We start from the raw sequence: 18,368 nt of genomic DNA on the forward strand, positions 1-18,368 counted from the left end.
GCTCATTTCACTAAAGGTACCTTTGTCAGGTGGAGTGGGAGGGTTGCACCCATTTTCTTGGAGAAAGGGCACCTTGACTGTTTCAGCAGCTTTCTTCCTAGGAGTGGAAAGATCACTTCCTTTTATTTCATGCATATGTATGGGAGGGACAGCTTTGTCATACACCTTTGGCATCCTTTCATCCCCATCTAGTCCTGCTCCATTTACCATACTGAATCACAGAATTTCAGAGCTAGGAAGCACTCTTCAATGGCCATTCATTTTAGTGGCTGCCTCTACAACACACGCCAAAAGTATTGGATAGTGAGCCTTTGTTCGAAGACTTCCATTGAAGAGAAACAACTCCTTTTACTTTGGGACAGCTCTAATCACTGATTTCAAGTCAAAATTTTTCCCTCATCATTTCCACTCTTTGTACTTAGGTCTATCCGAGGGAACCAAATGGAACAGATCTCGGAACAGATCTCATTCTTCTTCCCCAAAACAACCCTTTAAATACTGGAAGACAATTATTATCTCCCTTGAGCCTTCTGTCCTTGAGGCTAAATGCCCCCAGTTTCTTCTGCTAGTTTGATTGTTCTGTTTCTCCCTGATAACTTATGGAATCTCCCAACATATAGAAAACATGGTGACATTTTTGATATTTGGTCCCGAGACTGCTGAAGAAAGAAATAGAATATGGCCCTTTTTTGTTAGATAAAATACATAATATAGAAATCTAACAGGCATTGCAAATATAACCCATTTGTTAGTTAAAAGAGGACAGAGGACAGCCTGGGTTTAATCTTGGGGATTTACCATGAAATTTCTTTGACTCAATCCCCCACCCACAGTTTCCCCTGGGAACATGAGAATTTGGCTCACTTTGTCCTGCCCAGGGTTTGCCTCCTCCTCTTTCCCCCTGGACCCAAAACATCATAATTTGGCTTCTATCTAGGTCTTTACAAGAAATGGAAAAGAGTGTTCAGCTCCCTTGTCAGCATTTAGGTTCTTAATATCATAGATTTAGAGATAACTTAGAGGTTATTTAATTCAACATTTTCATTTTACAGATGAAGAAACTGAGGTCCAAAAATGTTAAATACCTCATTCAAGGCCACACAAATAGCAAGTGCCAGAATCAGGATTTGAACCTCTGACTCCAAATCCAAAGTCATGTTGACTATATTCCATGTTTTTCTCAGGAGAACTATGATATAGATTATAGTTGTTGGTTATATATTAATTATAAACCATTAAAGGGCTAACAACCAAGTTCATAAACAATTCTTCTCCATTGGATCTCTGCCTTTCCCAGAGTCCTAGCTAGTCCTCTGGACTTAGACTATTACCCTGGGGGAGCCATCCCACACACCTCCAAAAGAAAAAAATTCAAATTCATCCCTTCTACTGTGACTCTACCTCCTGCAGACCATAAAATCTTCCAGACTTACAGCAATCTCCAACATGACATTACTGCCTGACAGTACTGCCTACTAGGTCTTTGTAACCCCAATCCCTAAAGTGCCTGGGATAGTGGAAAATAAGTGTTTAATAAATTCAGCAATAAAGATTGAGTATTTAATATGTGCCAGGCCCTATGCTAAACACTGGGAATATACATAAAAGCAGAAATATAACTAATCCTTGCCCTTGAGAAGTTACCATTCTAATGGGAACATTCAAGACATAAAAGGAAGTTCAAAAGTTGGGGAAAGGAGGGAGAAAGTACCTGTCAGAGGCTGTGATAGAGAAAATTCAGAGAGTCAGTAGTGAAACCTGGTAAGGAATGAAGATATGATTGGCCTGTTTTTTCCTTGAAATGGAAATCATTTAAGGAACCTTGGTGATCAAATCCAACCATTGCATTTGGGGTTTGGATCACTTTCCCAAGTCCCAGATAGTAAATGCCATTGGCAGAATCTGAAGCTAGATCTTTCTGACTTTGTTTTGTTCCTTAATCCCTGTGCCAGAAATCAGCCAGTAAAGGAACATTAAGTCTAGAGAGTAGTTCTAGGGTAAGAAGCCCAGGGGTAAACTGGGGCTCGGTGACATGATAAAGAATATCCAGAGAGTCAGAAATGGAACCTGAAGAGGAAAGCATCCATAAATGCTTGTTGATAGCTTTTCTAAATTTTGTTTACAAAATCACTTTCTGAAGTCTACATTTCTTTCTCTTTCCAATGACCACTTGTCACTTTGGGGGCAATTGGAGTTAAGTGACTTGCCCAGGGTCACTCAGCCAGGAAGAACTTCCAGTTCTCAAGTCTTGTGATGCTAATCTCACTACATTTTTTATGCTTTTGATGTGGAAGACACAGAAATAAGAATTCTTGAACTCCCCTCCTATTGGATACTTGCCATTTTTAATTGATTTATAACTAAACTTTAGATTTTTCACATGCCTTTTTGGGGATCTTTCACATTCTTTATCACAAGACTAAGCACAATATTTAAGGGATCCTTATGGGGCTTGGTTTTAAAGATTGAATCTCTTTCTATACATCTACCCCCCTTGTTAACCTTCAGATTTTTTTGAGAAATGGTTGGGGCACAGGGATTAAACAAAGTCAGAAAGATCTAGCTTCAGATTCTGCCAATGGCATTTACTGTCTGGAACTTTGGGAAAGCGATCCATCCCCCAAATGCAATGGTTGGACTTGATCGTCAAGGTTCCTTAAATCTCTATAGCAATGATCCCACATCTGGCACTACCCACTGGACATACCTCCTCCATATCTTTTCCATTTGCCTCTGAAAATGTGTCATCCTCTTTTAGCTGTGCTTGCTGAGTTCCTTCAGCCTTAGCTATTCCCCACCTATTTTTGTTTTAATTCTTTTAAGTAATTTGTTGGCTACAATGAGAATGAAGGTCATGCAAAAGAAAGTTACATTGGAAGCAGAGGGTGGGCAGTAAATAGAATGCCAGACAGACACTTAAAGCATGTATGATTTACTACAATTCATTTTAATAGGTTCCCTGTATGAATTTGCTGTCAACATGCATTGTTGGTTAACAAATAGCCAAAATAGCTTTTGCAATGCACAGTGATTAACCGTGTTTTGTTGACTCTCAGGCTGTTGTCTGGGCTTTCTGATTTGTCTCCCTACGTAATCATTAGTGGGGAGGGGGGCCTTGTCTAGCTGTGAAATCAGTGTAAGCATTTCGGAGGAAATGTCTAGAACACCTTTTCTCAAAAAACATCTTTCTGTCCTCTCAGAACAAATGTTCTGTCTTCTCAGATGAGCATTTTGGAGTAGGAAAGGAAGTCCATCACTGAGTCAACTTTGAGGCTTGATAGAATATATGGAAGCCTTCTTTTTCTTGGAGAAGTAGACAATTATGGGTTCAAAATGTTGTGTAGGCTATCCAGCATGGTTATTGCCAATTCTGATTAGTTGTTTTTCTTTGTGATGAGAAGACTCATTCAGATGGATAGGGATGATGTGATTGGAAATGACTGATATAAAACCAAAAGGAATCTTTTTCTTCACTTTTTCTTTTCTTCATTTTCTTCTTCATTCTATTGTTGATTTTTCCTTCTTCATTACCAAATCTCACTCATTCAGTCAACATTTATGAAGGCTAGATGCTACTAAGTGCTAGGAATTGTGCTAAACCAGAAGTACAAAGGCCATCGAGGAGCTTATATTCTAATGGGGAAAGTTGTTCAGTTGTTTTCTAGTCCATCTGGAATTTTTATGGCAAAGATACTGGAGGAGTTTGCCATTTCTTTCTCCAGCTCATTTTACTCATAAAGAATCTGAGGTACATAGGGTTAAGTGGCAAGGTCACACAGCTAGTAAGTGTATGAAGCCAGATTTGAACTCATATTTTCCTGACTCCCGATGTAGCATTTTCACAAAAGGAAGATTAAAAAAGAAAAAAGAAAAAAGGAGAGGGGAAGTATTCAGTGGATCAGTGGGAAATAAGCATATGGTCAGCCTGAGAGCCCTCCAAAAAATATGCTTCTAGGAGGAACTCTCCATCCTCCATTCATAGGGTGGTGCTGGTAAAGTGTGGGTTCCAGGGCTGGAACTTAAAGGATAACGAACCCAGAATGTGTTTGTTAATTTGTGGGAAAGTGCTTTCCAAATGGTCCCAATAATTCTACAGGGAAGCAAGAGGTCATAGGGGCCCAGGAAGAATATGCCCTTACTATGTGGGCCTCCAAACCTAAGTCACTTTTGTTATTAAATGTCAGAATGAAAACCAATAGAAGTGATTTTTTTCTCTCTATAGAGAGAATCCATTTCCCTTCTGTGCAAGTGGATATAGCCTCTCATGAGATTTCTTCAGGCCTTCATATATTGTGAATTGAGCCTGGCTAATTATTATCTATTATCACCATTATTTAGACAGTTTGACCCCCACAAATTGAAGAAGAAATGCCCGGGGGCAGGGGGAGGGAAGAGGAGAACCAGAACAGCTGCCTCCAAGTGTTTGAAGGATCATCATGGAAAGATTAGATTGACTCTGATAGGCCCCATAGGATTGAACAAAGAACAAAGGTTGGAGGTCACAGAAAAGCCAAATTCAGCTTCCAAAAGAACTTCCTAACAATTAGAGCTGCCCCAACGTGGAAGAGGCTATCTTGGGAGGAGGTAGCTTCCTCTTCCTTGGATAACCACCAAATTCATCTATTAGTATGAGGATTCCTTTTATATATGCATCGGATCGGATGGTAATGAGATCCCTTTCAACTTTGAGATTTTGTGAAATTTAATCCATCCCTCCACTGAGCATTCCCAGGAAGCAATGGAGTTGCCCACTAGAGACTTTTAAACAAAAGGAAGATAAACACTTGTTGGGGATATTATAATTCCTTCTCCAAGAATGGGTTGACCTAGATGCTCAAGGATGCTTCCTAGTCTGGAAATCTGGGAAGTGGTCCCCAGAGAAATACAAAGAATATAATGCATTTCTTCTGTTTGAAATATCTCTCAGTTGTGCTCTTTTAAGGAACAATTCTCCTTCAAATTTGCTTTTAAATGTATATAACTAGTACTTCTTAGACATAGAGATTCCCTCTGGGCAACATCGTAGAGTACAGTCTGAGTAATGGCCTCACTAGTTCAAGGTAAGACCAGCTGAGTCTATTTTCAGAAATGTTTTCTTAACAGGGTTTATTTGCCCACAATTCAGGAAACATTTTCATCCTTCCTAACTTTGGTAGGTATAAGTTGGTACCTCCCAGTTGTTTAATTAGCATTTTTCTGATTATTTGATAGTCTGGGCAATTTTTCAAATCACTCATTCAATAAGTTAAACACTAGATGCAAGGCAAAAATAGCAGTAGCATGCCCTACCTAGTTGCTAGAATGACTTGAGTAAGAACATTTTGTTGCTGGGTCATTTTAATCATGTCTGACTATTTGTGACCTCATTTGGAGTTTTCTTGGCAAAGATACTAGAGTTGTTTGCCATTTCCTTCTCCAGCTTATTTTATAGATGAGGAAACTGAGGCAATCAGGATTAAATGACTGAGCCAGGGTCACACAGTTAGTAAATCTCTGGGGTTGCATTTTCACTCACAAAAATGAGTTTTTCTGACTCCAAACCTGGTACACTATCCATGCATCACTTTAGCTATCAAAGTAAGAAAGACCTTGCAAGGTTCAGATCCTTCTTGTCTGGGAAAGTCTCTCAAATTCTATGTTTGAACATTTTGGACAAGGTAACAAAGATAACAAACCCCAAACTTGCAGATGAGTTGCAATCCATATTATTGGAGGTATCATCACACTGGAGTCCCTTACAGCCTTGAAATAACAGCTTCTTTAGGTAGTCAGATTTGGACTATGTCCTATAGGATATTGAGAAGTTAAGTGATTTGCCCAGGCTTGCAGAGTCAGTGTGTTACAGGTACCTCTTATATGGATCAATAGCCCAAGGATATTTGACCAGCAAAGATTTTGCCCCATCTACTATTTGGTACATAAGCATTAGGAAGTTTCTTGAGCACCAGGAAGATAATGATTTGGCCACAAACACTTAGGTAGTGAGTAGAAAAGGTATAATTTGAACTCAAACTTTGCTGAGTCCATGTCCATGACAAGTATTCTCCACTAGACCACACTGACGTATTCACAGATAAGTATCATCCAAGAGATAGGATTAGAAAAGCAATCCTGTTCAAGTGCTTTGCCTAATTCTATAAAAGAGCTGGTCCATGGACTGATACTGGAAATCATTTAACTTTTGAGAGCTTCATTTTCCTTATCTGTAAAATGGACATCATAATTTCTGTCCTATCTCTCCCAGAGAAATGTAAGAATTGAATGAGAGCCTTTCTGCTCAAATGTTTTGCAGCCCTAATGTACTCTTGCCACAGAAAAGTTTATTGCTTTTTGTTTGGATTTTTAAAATTATGACCATAGCAATCATGAACAAACACAAATATTGCAATAAACAATGAACAAAAAGGAGGTTTTTGTATAAAACATGAACTTTTGTACAGTTTGTTTCCAAAGAGTTTATATTAAATATCACATGGTAGTACTACAAAATCATCTTTTTTATGACATCTTCCAAACTTCTTTTTGCTTTCTGCTGTGAATTTTTTGGATTTTATTGATACCTTTTAAAATTTTAAAGGATTTATATCAATTCCCAATAATACCTTATCCTATCCATTTATCTCCCCCATAAAAGTTCTCTCTTGTAACAATAAGTATAGATAAACCTAAGAATGATTGTCATCCTTCTGAGTTTTTGATTGTGATTGAGTGTAATAGCTTTATTTCTTTTAATTATGATCTTTTTTAATTTACTTTTTTTCTGATTAATAATTATTTTGAGACTGGCCGTCCCTCACCCATCCAATGACTAATCACTGGACAGATCTCACTGTTGACTGGCATGGAAACTTTGACCTCTCTTTCCAAGTTAGGCTACTTCTTTCCCACTCAGGTGGTTTGGTGTCCACCTGCTCTCAAGGTTTCATGATATTGGTGCCAAACATGGGATAGACACATACTTGATGTTAGTTCTCCTGCAGATCAGAATTCCCAAGATAAAGCAATAGGTCGGTTTTCAGCCATCCCCAGGAACTAAGATCATAGATGTGTAATATCATACTGGATGGGGAGTTTTTTCTCTTAAAATCCTTCATTCTCCTCCTACTGGAAAAGGAAAGGAAAGGAAAGGGAAAAGGAAAGGAAAAGGGTAAAGGAAAGGGAAAGGGAAAGGGAAAGGAAAGCCATCATTCTCATATTAGCCATTTTTAATTTCAAGCCTTCTCTACCAGAAAGAGATAACTTGTTTCATCATTGATCTCTTGAATTATTGTTGATCATTGTGTTTATTAGTGTTTTAGAATTTTTCAAAGTTATCTGTGTTTGTGATATTATTGTAATATTAGATGTATAATATAATTATATCATATATAATCATGTATGTTATATATGTGTTTATTATATACATATATAAGTATGTTATAATATTTATATTATATACATATATGTGTACAATATTATTAATATAATTTAAGTTCTGTTTATGTTCACTCTGCATCAGTTCAAAGTCTTCCAGGTTTCTCTAAATCTACCCCTTCTGTCATTTCTAACCATTCAATCCATTATATTCATGTACCATAATTCAAACAGCCATTCCCTGATTCTTGGACACACTCTTAGTTTATACTACTTTGCTACTATAAAATGAAGTGATATGAAAATTAAGTATTGGTCCTTTTCATTTTTCTTTGATTTCTCTGAAATTCTAAGATTGATAGCAGTTACTATGGTGACATGGCTCCAAATTGCTTCTTAAAGTGACACTTCACCAATCACACACCAAGTGCTCAGTCCATCCAATATTGTCATTTTCCTTTTTTGTCATCTTTGTCATTCTGAGGGATCTGAAGTAAAACTTCAGAGTTGTTTCAGTTTATATTACTCTTAGTGATTTGGGGCATTTCCCCAAATTTGTTGAATATGGGAATATGTTCCTTTGAAAACTATTTGTTGATATCCTTTTACCATTTATCAAATGGTCATTGACATTTTGGTCTCAACCCAGTACATGCAGAGTTAAGTTATAGCTCTCCTTTCCTAAGGAAGCCAGTTTTCTGTGCCATTTTAACCTGTGTGATCCTTTCTTGGACTTATTGCCAGAAGAACAGTTGGTTGGGCATTGTTTATAGTACTGGGCCAAAAAGAAAAGATATGAGAAGACACCTCCCTTTCCCTGGAGAAAGGGGGACTGTGGCCATTTAACACTGCATGTAATATCCAACTTTTTCAATATTTTGTTTAGTTTGAACTTTTTTCCTTAATTATAAAGAATGAATCTCTGAGATGGAAAGGAGTGCAAGGTACACTGAAAAATATAGATGTTATAAAGAACAATAAAAATTTATTTTTAAAATAAATGTAGCAGCAGGCCATACTTCACACAAAAATAAGAGCAACATTTCAAAGAATGGCAAAGTGTTGAGAAGTCCCACCTTGTCTTGTTACGGTTATTGGAGAACCAATACTATGGGGGTTCCATTCCTAAGGCTTCCTTTTACAATCAGGGTCAATATGCCTTTTGGATTGAGTTTGTGGTATCATTTTTTGTTCTGATTCATCTCCGGATCCTCAGTTGTACTGATTCAATTACAAATTGTTGATTCACTCATCTTATGACAAGAGTCCCATAAACTCAACCAATTCCCTCCCCTGAACACTAGACTTTATCAGAAGTCTCCAAGTCATGGGAATTTTTCATATGGTGATGCTGGTACTTGTTGATCATATCACTGAGTGCCGTTAGCTGCCAAGGACTTCTCCACAAGCTCATGAGTCATTTAAAAATTAAAGAAGCTTCAGCAACGTTGAAATAGATCCTAAATTAGTCATGGAAGAGCCTCAGAAGGAGCTAGTACAGACATAAAAATTCTCCCTGGGACCACTTGTACTCAAGAAGAAAGAGCAATCCAAGAGATTCATTTTCTCTCCTTCAATGCCATTTTTCAAAGTCACTTAAAACTCCAGTGTAATTTCATCTGTTTGACTCAACACTCCAGATACAGGGATCATTGTTCAGGGCGTGCTGGGCGGGGGAGAGGGGTGAAAAAGTGACCCAAGGAATGAATGGAATTGTGGGCACCTGCCTCAGATAAATCGGCCCTTACTCTATTTACCCTTCAGGGCTTTTCTTATTAGGATCATATATTCACTTACAGCTGTCCTGGCAAAGGGCAGCAGGACCAAGAACAATGTTTTGAATGTAAGTCAGTGGATCTCTGTCAGGGTCTCCATTCTCAACAAACATTAATTGCCTGCTGTCTTCAGAACCCAGTGCTAGAGGGAGAAACAAAGTTTGACTGATAAACAGCACCTGTCTTCAAGAAACTGGCAGTCTAATAGGGGGTTTTGATACATGCACAAATAACAGGAATCAAAATTACTTGTGATAAGTTCATTCAAGAGGTAAAAGGGCTCCATCAGCCAGGTCTGAGGAAAGGAGGAAAGGAAATGAATGGGTAAATGATGTGGTTTAGTTCAGTGGTGTCAAACTTAGAAATGGGGCCCACTTATTCATACATAAGTATCCCTGCCACAAGGACTGCATATTGACTTAGTTTTAAAATGAATATTATTTGTGTTTTGTTGTATTTTTATTTATTCTGTTAAACATTTCCCAATTGCATGTTAATGTAGCCTACTGACTATATATATATATTTTGTGCCTCTGGTTTAATGGACAGCAAAGCCCAAACTGATCATTTTTATACCTGAAGTGGTATGAAGTATACCATCAACTGAGTAAGTGAGACAAGGGAGATATATAGACCCCAGAATACTGATAGAAGTCTTCTCCTATGGATGTCTCAACAAGTAGACAGGGAAAAGGATAAAGAGAATCAAAATAGAATGGAGGAAGAGATCACCCAAAATCATGATAGCTTGGGGAAAGTTCTAGTCATCCCACCTTGATTATAGTTCTAGGGACTTTAGACCCAGAATTTGATAAGTCACCCAACTTCTAATTTCCTTCTCTGTAGAATGGGGATAACAATGGCATTGTCCTCCCAGACCACTATAGAATTAAAGAAGTAATGAGTTTCAATAAAGAGCTTTGCACACCTAAATCTTAACCATTATTATTATTATTATCATCTTCTCTAAGAGGAGGGGATAACAAATCAAAATGGTGACATTTCTGTGGTTGTGGCAAGAAGGAATCAGTGATTCCAAAAAACAAACACCCTCAATCTAATCTAATGACTTTCTCAAAATGAGCCACAGATAAGTTTAAATAACCCTGTTTTCCTAAATAGGCCTTTTTCTGCAAGGAAGGCAATGAGCCTGTAATTGCTATGGTTTTTTTGGAATGGGGATTTGATTTGAAGTCACAGAATTTCAGTTTAAATTCCTCTAGTACAGCTGTGTGACTCTAGGCAAGTCATTTTGACCTCTGTAATGGGGAGGGGCAGCAGTGGGAATGGACTAGATCAAAGCTGCTTAAACTATAGATTGTGACCCCCATATGGGGTTGTATGAGTGAATGGGAGTGTGTGGAATTGATTTATCATCAGGAAATGTTTAATTTGTATACCTATTTTATATACCTAGATAGCTGAGGTCACATCAAAATTTCAAGGGTGAAAAGGGTTGCAGGTAGAAAAAATTTAAGAAACTCTGGACTAAGTGACCTCCTGCTCTGAACCTGGGATCCCCTTAGAGAGAAAATGCAGTGGTGACTGTCCTGGACAGAATGCCAGACGGAAGGGTGCATTTGTGTTCTGATTTGGTTTAATAGAGAAATAGAGAAATGGTCACTGTGGGCAAGGGTCCACTAATGCACTTCTATGGGGCCAAGGTGGTGGGGAAGAGAGTCGGGGCCACTCTGTTTGCATATTTACTTTTACAAATGGTTGGCTCCCAGTCAGTAGTTAATGGAATGAGGATGAGGTCCCTGCACAGAATCATTTCCTGAAAAACATTTCCAATTGCAAACACATCTTGGTCTTTCTTTTCTGAATTAGCCTGGGCAGGGGAAAAGGGGAGCTCGAGCGATTCAGCCTCTGGAGCCAGGTTTTTTCTACAATGAAACACACACACACACACACACACACACACACACACCACTTTCATTTAGGTCTACCTTTAGAGTTGCTGGCTATAGTTATTGAATTTTCTATTCTCACTCAGAAAAATGTGTAAATGTCTCCATATTCATAGCTTAGTTCTGGCTATAAAGCAAAGTGAAAGGCAGATGGTTCTTTCTCTCATTTTATAAACATGGCTTCATGTTTCTGAGGACATCTAAACTAGAACGGCTGTCTCTAGGAAAAGGGAACGAGAGGGGAGGGGAGAGACAGAGACAGAGACAGAAACACAGAGAGACAGTCACAGAGAGACTGGACCAGAGAGAGAGAAAGAGAGAGAGAGAGAGAGAGAGAGAGAGAGAGAGAGAGAGAGAGAGAGAGAGAGAGAGAAGGAAAGAGGGAGGGAAGAAGGGAGAAAGAGAAAAAGAAAAAAGAGAGAGAAAGGAAGAAGAAAAGAGAAGAAGAAAAAGAGAGAAGGGTGGGGTGGGTGGGGTGGGGTAGGGATAGGCAAGCTTTGGCTAACATCCAAATGAACTGTGCTTGTTTTATAAAGTATAATGATGGAACTACCCTTGGTCTCCTTCCTCCCCTCCCTGCAGCTTTCCTTCTTCACTCGGTGGATATCAGGTAAATCTGTCCCTGGCCCAGGGAAGGAGCTAAATAAACAGCAACTTCATGAAACTCAAGATGTGCCATTTGGGACTAAGTCTGTTTCTTTCTCTTTGTTAAGAAATCTCTTTCTTTGTCCAAATCCATCATCCCTCTCCCTGGCAAATCTGAAAGAGGCCTTTTAAAGTAGATGCTGTGTATTTAGCAAGTATATGTTGGCAAGTAGTTAGGCCAGAATCAGTAATAAAAAAAATGGAGAGAGAGAGAGAGAGAGAGAGAGAGAGAGAGAGAGAGAGAGAGAGAGAGAGAGAGAGAAAGTGCCTGTGTGAACACAGAACCTTGCCTTTATTACCTTTGCCTGCATCTGAATAGGCAGCCTCCTCCCTTGCTTACCAAAATATGAGAGAACTTTTCTCTAAAACGGCCATTTTCTCTAAAAACGGCCTTTCTTTACTTAATGGATGGAAAATCTTTATCTGATCTGGAATTGAACTGAGGAGCTGGGATTTAAATCATGACTTTCAGGGGGGTTGAGGAGCAGGAAAAAGAGGATGAGGGTGGGGTCCAAGGTCAGTCTTCTCTAACCTTCTAGCACAAAACTGCCTTTTAGTAGAAATATCTGCCTGCAGCTCAAGGGCAAAGGTTGAGAGAGTGGGAGGAAGGAGGCCAGCATGGGAACATTCAGTGGCTACCATCCTCTCTTCCTTTTGACTCACAGAATTACAAGATAGTCCAGGAATAAGGGACTTTAAAAATCATTTGGACCAGCTCCTTCATTTACCGAAGCTCAGATAGAGTCACACAGCTAAGGAGAGATATCCTACAAACAGCTGTAGGACCAGAGATCAATTGAGAAGTCAAGGCTGGAGCAGGTGGGGTGCCAGCTAAGACCTCAAAGATAGTTCAGCTGTTGGAGGAGGGAGCATAAAGTCAGAGAAAGAAGGGTGACCAAAAGAGACTCACTGTTAAGCTGTTGGGGGAGGAGGAAAAACTAGGGAGGGAAACGAGGCAGGGGAGAACTGAGGAAGGAATTGAGAGAGAGAGAGCCATGTCAAGGAAGAAGAAGATGGGGTCCTCAGTATTCAATGAAGCAATCAGACACAAAGCATTTCTTAATTTCAGGTATTATGTTAAGCATTGGGAATAAAGCAAAAAAGCAGACAGCCCTTAAGGAACATAGGACAGTTCTCTTCTAATAAGGGAAATAACAGGCAAATAACTAGGAGTTTACAAGATTATAATGAAATGGCAGATGATAATTGGAGAGGAAAAGTCACGAGCAGCTTTGGGGACTGGCATTTTTCTTGCAAAAAGGAAGACTTGAGCTGAGTCTTAAAAAAAAAACAAGTCAGGGAAACTAAGTCACAGAAGGGAGGGGACAGAGTCTTCTAGTTTAGGTCACAGTCAGTTCAAAGGCACAAAGAAGGGCTGAGGGGTGTCATATTTAAGGAATTACAAGTATAGTCTGGTCTTGGAGTATGTGGAAGGGAGTAAATTGTAAGAAGACTGGAAAGAAGGTAGGTAGGAGTCAGTTATAAAGAGCTTTAAATACCAAACAAAAGATTTCATATTTGGTCCTAAGATATTAGGGAGTTATTAGAGCTTATTAAGCACATGAGTGATGTGATTTTAGAAAAATCACCTCAGCAACTGAGAAGAGGATGGATTGATGGCTGAGGCAGGAAGACCACGTAGAAGGCTGTTGTAGTCCAAGTGAGAGGAGATGAGGGCCTTAACCAAGGTGGTGAATAGAGAAAAGAGCATCCGTACTGTGATTACTGAGGATTTAATACTGTTGACCTTCCCCTACCTTCTTGACAACCTCTTCATCCTAAGTGTCTAGGACACTCTCTCCTGGCTCTCCTACCTCTTTGCCTATTTCTTGTATTTCCTGAGTGGGATCCTCTTCTTTTTTCAGGAATTCTACATTTTAAATATCATTCTCCTAGGTTCTGTTTCCTGCCCTTGTCGATTTTCTGTTTTAACTCTTTCCTTTGATGGTCTCACCCATCCCCATGACTTCATTTATCTCCGCCTGTAAATAATCTCTCCAGGTTGTATCCCTAACCCAGGCTTCTTCCCCCAAGATCCAACTTCTTCTTGTACATGTTCACTAGGATGGTATTTCAAACCCATGTCAAAATTTGAACTTGTTATGTTTCTTGCAAAAACCTTCCTCTCCTCTCCTAATTTCCTTTTCAGTCTTCCAAGATCAAAATGCCAAGATCAAATGAAGCCTTTTTAAATTCTTGATCTATGACCCTATAATCTTTACTATTTCCCTATCCATCATATCTTCATGTCAATTATAGCTTTAAGCTCTCTCTCATCTGCCCTCACTATTCCTATTGACATTGCCCTTGGACCAGCTCTCATTATATCTTCCAATTATAATATATTGTATTATGTTATATATAATCTTACATTATATCTTGTATTAGAGGTGGGGGTTCATAGAGACAGAGATCTAGACTTAGCAGGGATATCAGGCAATTGTTGCAATCGCCTTCTTGCATGGTCTTCCATCTCCATTCTTTCCCCTTCCAACCTACCTCCAAGCTACACTTGATGACTAATAAAATTGGAGGACATATTGTTAGAGAGATTTGTGAACACTTAGAAAGTGAAGTGATCATCACTAAGAGCCAGTAAGGATGGATCATGCAAGTTTAATTCAATTTCCTTTTTGATAGAAATGAATTACTAGGCTTGGGTCTGTTGTAGAGGGGATTCTTGCTCAAGCACAGGCTGGACTTGTCAGCTCTTCAATTCTCTCCAACTCTGAGCTTCTTTAATTCTGAGCTCAAGGGAGTATGTAGGCTCAGAGTTCCGAGATTTCAGCAAAGAATTTGACAATCATTCAGCAAGTCTTTATTGTTGTGTTAGGCACTGTGTTAGTTCATTTATAAGAGACAGTATGTGAATAAGCTTATATAAAATAAGTGGAAATTAGTGAAGATGGGGAGGCATTAGCAGCTTAGAGTTGGCATCAAGAAAGACCTAAATGAGGTGATTCAGACCAGTTCCAATGGTCTTGTGATGGAGAGAGCCATCTGTACCCAGAGAGAGGAGGGTGGGGACTGAGTGTGGGAAACAACATAGTGTTTTCACTTTTTTATTTTTATTTGCTTGCGTTTTGTTTTCTTTCTCATTTTTTTCCCTTTTTGATCTGATTTTTCTTGTGCAGCATGATAATTGTGGAAATATGTATAGAAGAATTGCACATGTTTAACATATATTGGATTATTGCTATCTGGGAAAGGGAGTGGGGAGAAGGGAGGGAGAAGAAAATTTGGAAGTTTTGCAAGGGTGAATGAGGAAAACTTTATATTTTTAAAATAAAAAGGTTTAAAAAAAAGGAAAGGCCTAATTCAGCAGAAGTTAGACTGAACTTTGAAAGAAAAGAGAGGTAAAGAGGGGAATGCATTTTAGGACTGGAGGATAGGATACCTTTCTCAAAAGTATGAAGAGAGGAGAAAATGTAGTTGAGGAATAGAAGTAATGAAGGGGGAAATTTTCAGTTGAATAATATAATAGTATGTTATATACTATTAATAGATAACATTATTTAATTCATATATATATATCATTATTTAATTAGTAGATAATAATATAAAAAAAGGGAATGTTGCAGCCAAATAGTGAACAATTCTATCTGCCCAAAAGGAGCTTTGAATTTGGTTTTAAAGGTAATAGGGAGCCATTGAAATTTATTGAGCAGGAGAATGGCAAGATTTCTCCCACTATCTTTGCCAATCTGATGGAGAGGTGTGGATAAGATGAGAGCAGGTTCATAAGAATAGAATCAAAAGGGACTTAGTTTAACACCCTCATTTTACTGATGAAAAATTGAGTCCTAGAAAGGTCAAGTTCTTAGCAACTAATCCCTTAGATAATAAACAGAAGAATTAGTTAAATGATGGGTTTCAAATTAATGATTTCGTATCACCTTGTAGAAAGGTCCTTAGTAAAGTGAGTCAAGGATCTTGGTCTGAACAAAGGCATCAATGGTATCCCTCACGTTTGTAGATGACATAAAACTAGGAGAGAGAATTAACACATTGATTGATAGAGTAGGGATCTAAAAAGATCTCAACAGACTGGAATGATGAGCCAAGTCTAATGTAAAGTCTTACATTTGACACAAAATCAATTTCACAAGTATAAATTAGGGAAAAAATAATTTGGTGGCAGTTCCTATGGAAAAAAGAAAAAGATCTGGGGTTCTAGATGGATTACAAATACAATTTAAGTTAAGTTTGATGTAGCAGGAGAAAAAAAAACCTAATGTAATCTTAGCCTGCAATAAGAGAAGCATAATGTAAAAAATGAGGGAAACAATGGTTCCACAATTCTCTAACCTGGTCATTATTTCTGAAGCACTGTGCCCCTTTTCAACCACCACATTTTAGGAAAGAGGATATCCAGAGAAGGATGACCAAGATAGTGAGGAAGCTCAATGTCCTACTATCTAGGGACAGGTTGGAAGGAATTAGGAATGTTTAATCTGGAAGAGATGATATAGGGGGAAATGATAGTTGTGTTCAAGTATTTGAAAAACTTTTATATGGAAGTGTTAAACTTAGTCTCCTGGCCCTAGAGAGATATTAAATAGTAGCAATGATTGGGAGTTGTTCCAAGGCAGATATAAAATTCACGTAAGGAAAAACATCTTAGTAATAAGAGCTAACAAAAAAGTTGGACTGATTTCCTGGAGGGATAAGGGATTTTTCTTCTCTTTAAAATATTTATTTTAAAATTTTTATTTATTTTATTTTAAATTTATGGAATAAAACAGACATTTCCATAAAATAGTATAATAAAAAAAGATGATTACATATGAAACTCCAATTCTATTCATTCTTCTCAGTGGGCATCTTCAAGAAATGATGGGTGATGACTTGTCAGGGATATTATAAAGGGGATTTCTGCTCAGGTACAGATTAAAAATTTAGTCCAAGGTGAAATGATTGGATTTTATGGTTTGTGATGTTCCTTTCAGTTTTAGATCTGGGTCTCCATGACATTCTATCTCTAAGTACTGAGCTGTGATTCTTTCCAGAACATTGTCAGAGTCTTCTTGCTCAAGATCCCATCATTTCTTTACTGACAACCACTACATCATAAATTTAGAGTTAGATGGAACATTAAATGTTATTTAACCCCAGAGAGCTGAAGTAACTTGCGCAAGATTAGTAGCCAGCAAGCAGTTGTTTTTCCAATGAGGTATTTCACATTTTCTCCTACTTTTTCATTCTTTTGATTCTATTCTGTTGTTTCTTGATATCTCATGGAGTCATTAGCTTCTGTTTGCTCAATTCTAAATTTTAAGTAAACATTTTCTTCATTGAGCTTTTGACCTTTTCTATTTGGACAATTCTAGTTTTTTAATGAGTTCTTTTCTTCAGTTAATTTTTGTGCATCTTTTTCCAATTCTGCTTTTTAAGGAGAATTTTAGTGCCTCTTTTACCATTTGGCTAATTCTGTTTTTTTTAAGGTGTCATTTTCTTCATTATTTTTTATTCCTCCTTACCAAGCTATTGATTTTTTTTTCATGACTCTTGTGTATGACTTATTTCTTTTCCTAATTTTCCTTCTAAATCTTATTTGTTTTTTAATGAAATACTTTCCCCTACATCTTCTCTAGTTCTAGATCACCCCCCCCCACTCCCAGAGCTGTCTAATGCCTTTACAAACCTCTTAGAGATTCTTGTTTTTTAAGGATTGTCAGGAACATGGCCTTTTTTCAGCCAGCCAATGGCTAACCATTCAATAATTCCATCAAGAAAATAATTGAAGAACTTTTTCACTCCTAAAGGATTGGCATTTCTTTTAAGGTTTTAATGTTTCACTGTCTTTATTACTTGCTGGTGGTTTTATCAAGCAAACTGGGAAATTCATTATCCATATAACATCTCTAAAGTACCTTTCCAGTTCTATTGAATACAATTATTCTTTATTCACCCTTTCCTCCAGTCAATAGGGATTGTTCTGTGAGCTCATCCTTGCTCTTCCTTTAGTTTAATGGTCCCTTCTATCTAGGGGGCTCACTAGAGAAATTGTATCCATCCTTTTAAAACCAAAGTCCCGTCCTTTATGAAACATTCCCTCATCTTTCCCAATGAGAAATGCTCTCTTCCTTGTTTCATTCTCATGTATTTATATCAGAGGTTCCTAGACTGTATCCCCAATTCTTGGCAAAGAGAAGGAAGAGGCAAATCTATGAACTTGCAAGGAAAAAAATTACATCTTGATTTTCATTAACTTTTGTTTTACTTTTTAATCCTATGTAGTTTACTTCATGCATTTAAAAACATTAAACCTATGAATCCTTCTTATTTAAGCCCTTGCTATAGGTAGATCACTTCTCTTTTGGCCTCAGTTTCTTTATCTATATAAAAATAATCAAACCTGTATAATGCAGATTTTGGACTAGAAGACTTCTGAATTAGGAAAATGAGATGATAGAGCAAAGAATTTTGGTCTTGGTATTCAAATAACTGGATTCAACGTCCTGGATTCTTTTGTGAGCTGGGTGATCCTGAACAATTCACTTAGCTACTTTGAGCTTCAGTTTTCCTTCTGTAAAATGTGGGTAACAATAACATCCTTCTCTAAGGATTGTTGAAATGACTTGAGGCAATACAACAGCACAGAGTAAAAAGAATGCTAAATTTGAGTTACTATACCTAAGTTCAAATCCCAATTTTTCCACTTAGTAGCTGTGTGCCAAATCAC

The 18,368-nt window shown here is 37.9% G+C and overlaps 1 protein-coding gene across 1 annotated transcript in view; it reads left to right on the forward strand.

The window, feature by feature from the left end:
* PARVA (parvin alpha) overlaps positions 1 to 18,368 on the forward strand; it is a 160,837-nt gene that overhangs the window by 80,444 nt on the left and 62,025 nt on the right. The gene's annotated exons all lie outside the window — the stretch shown is intronic.

The sequence above is a fragment of the Sarcophilus harrisii genome, chromosome 6 (assembly GCF_902635505.1).
Source record: "Sarcophilus harrisii chromosome 6, mSarHar1.11, whole genome shotgun sequence".
Lineage (NCBI taxonomy): Eukaryota > Metazoa > Chordata > Mammalia > Dasyuromorphia > Dasyuridae > Sarcophilus > Sarcophilus harrisii.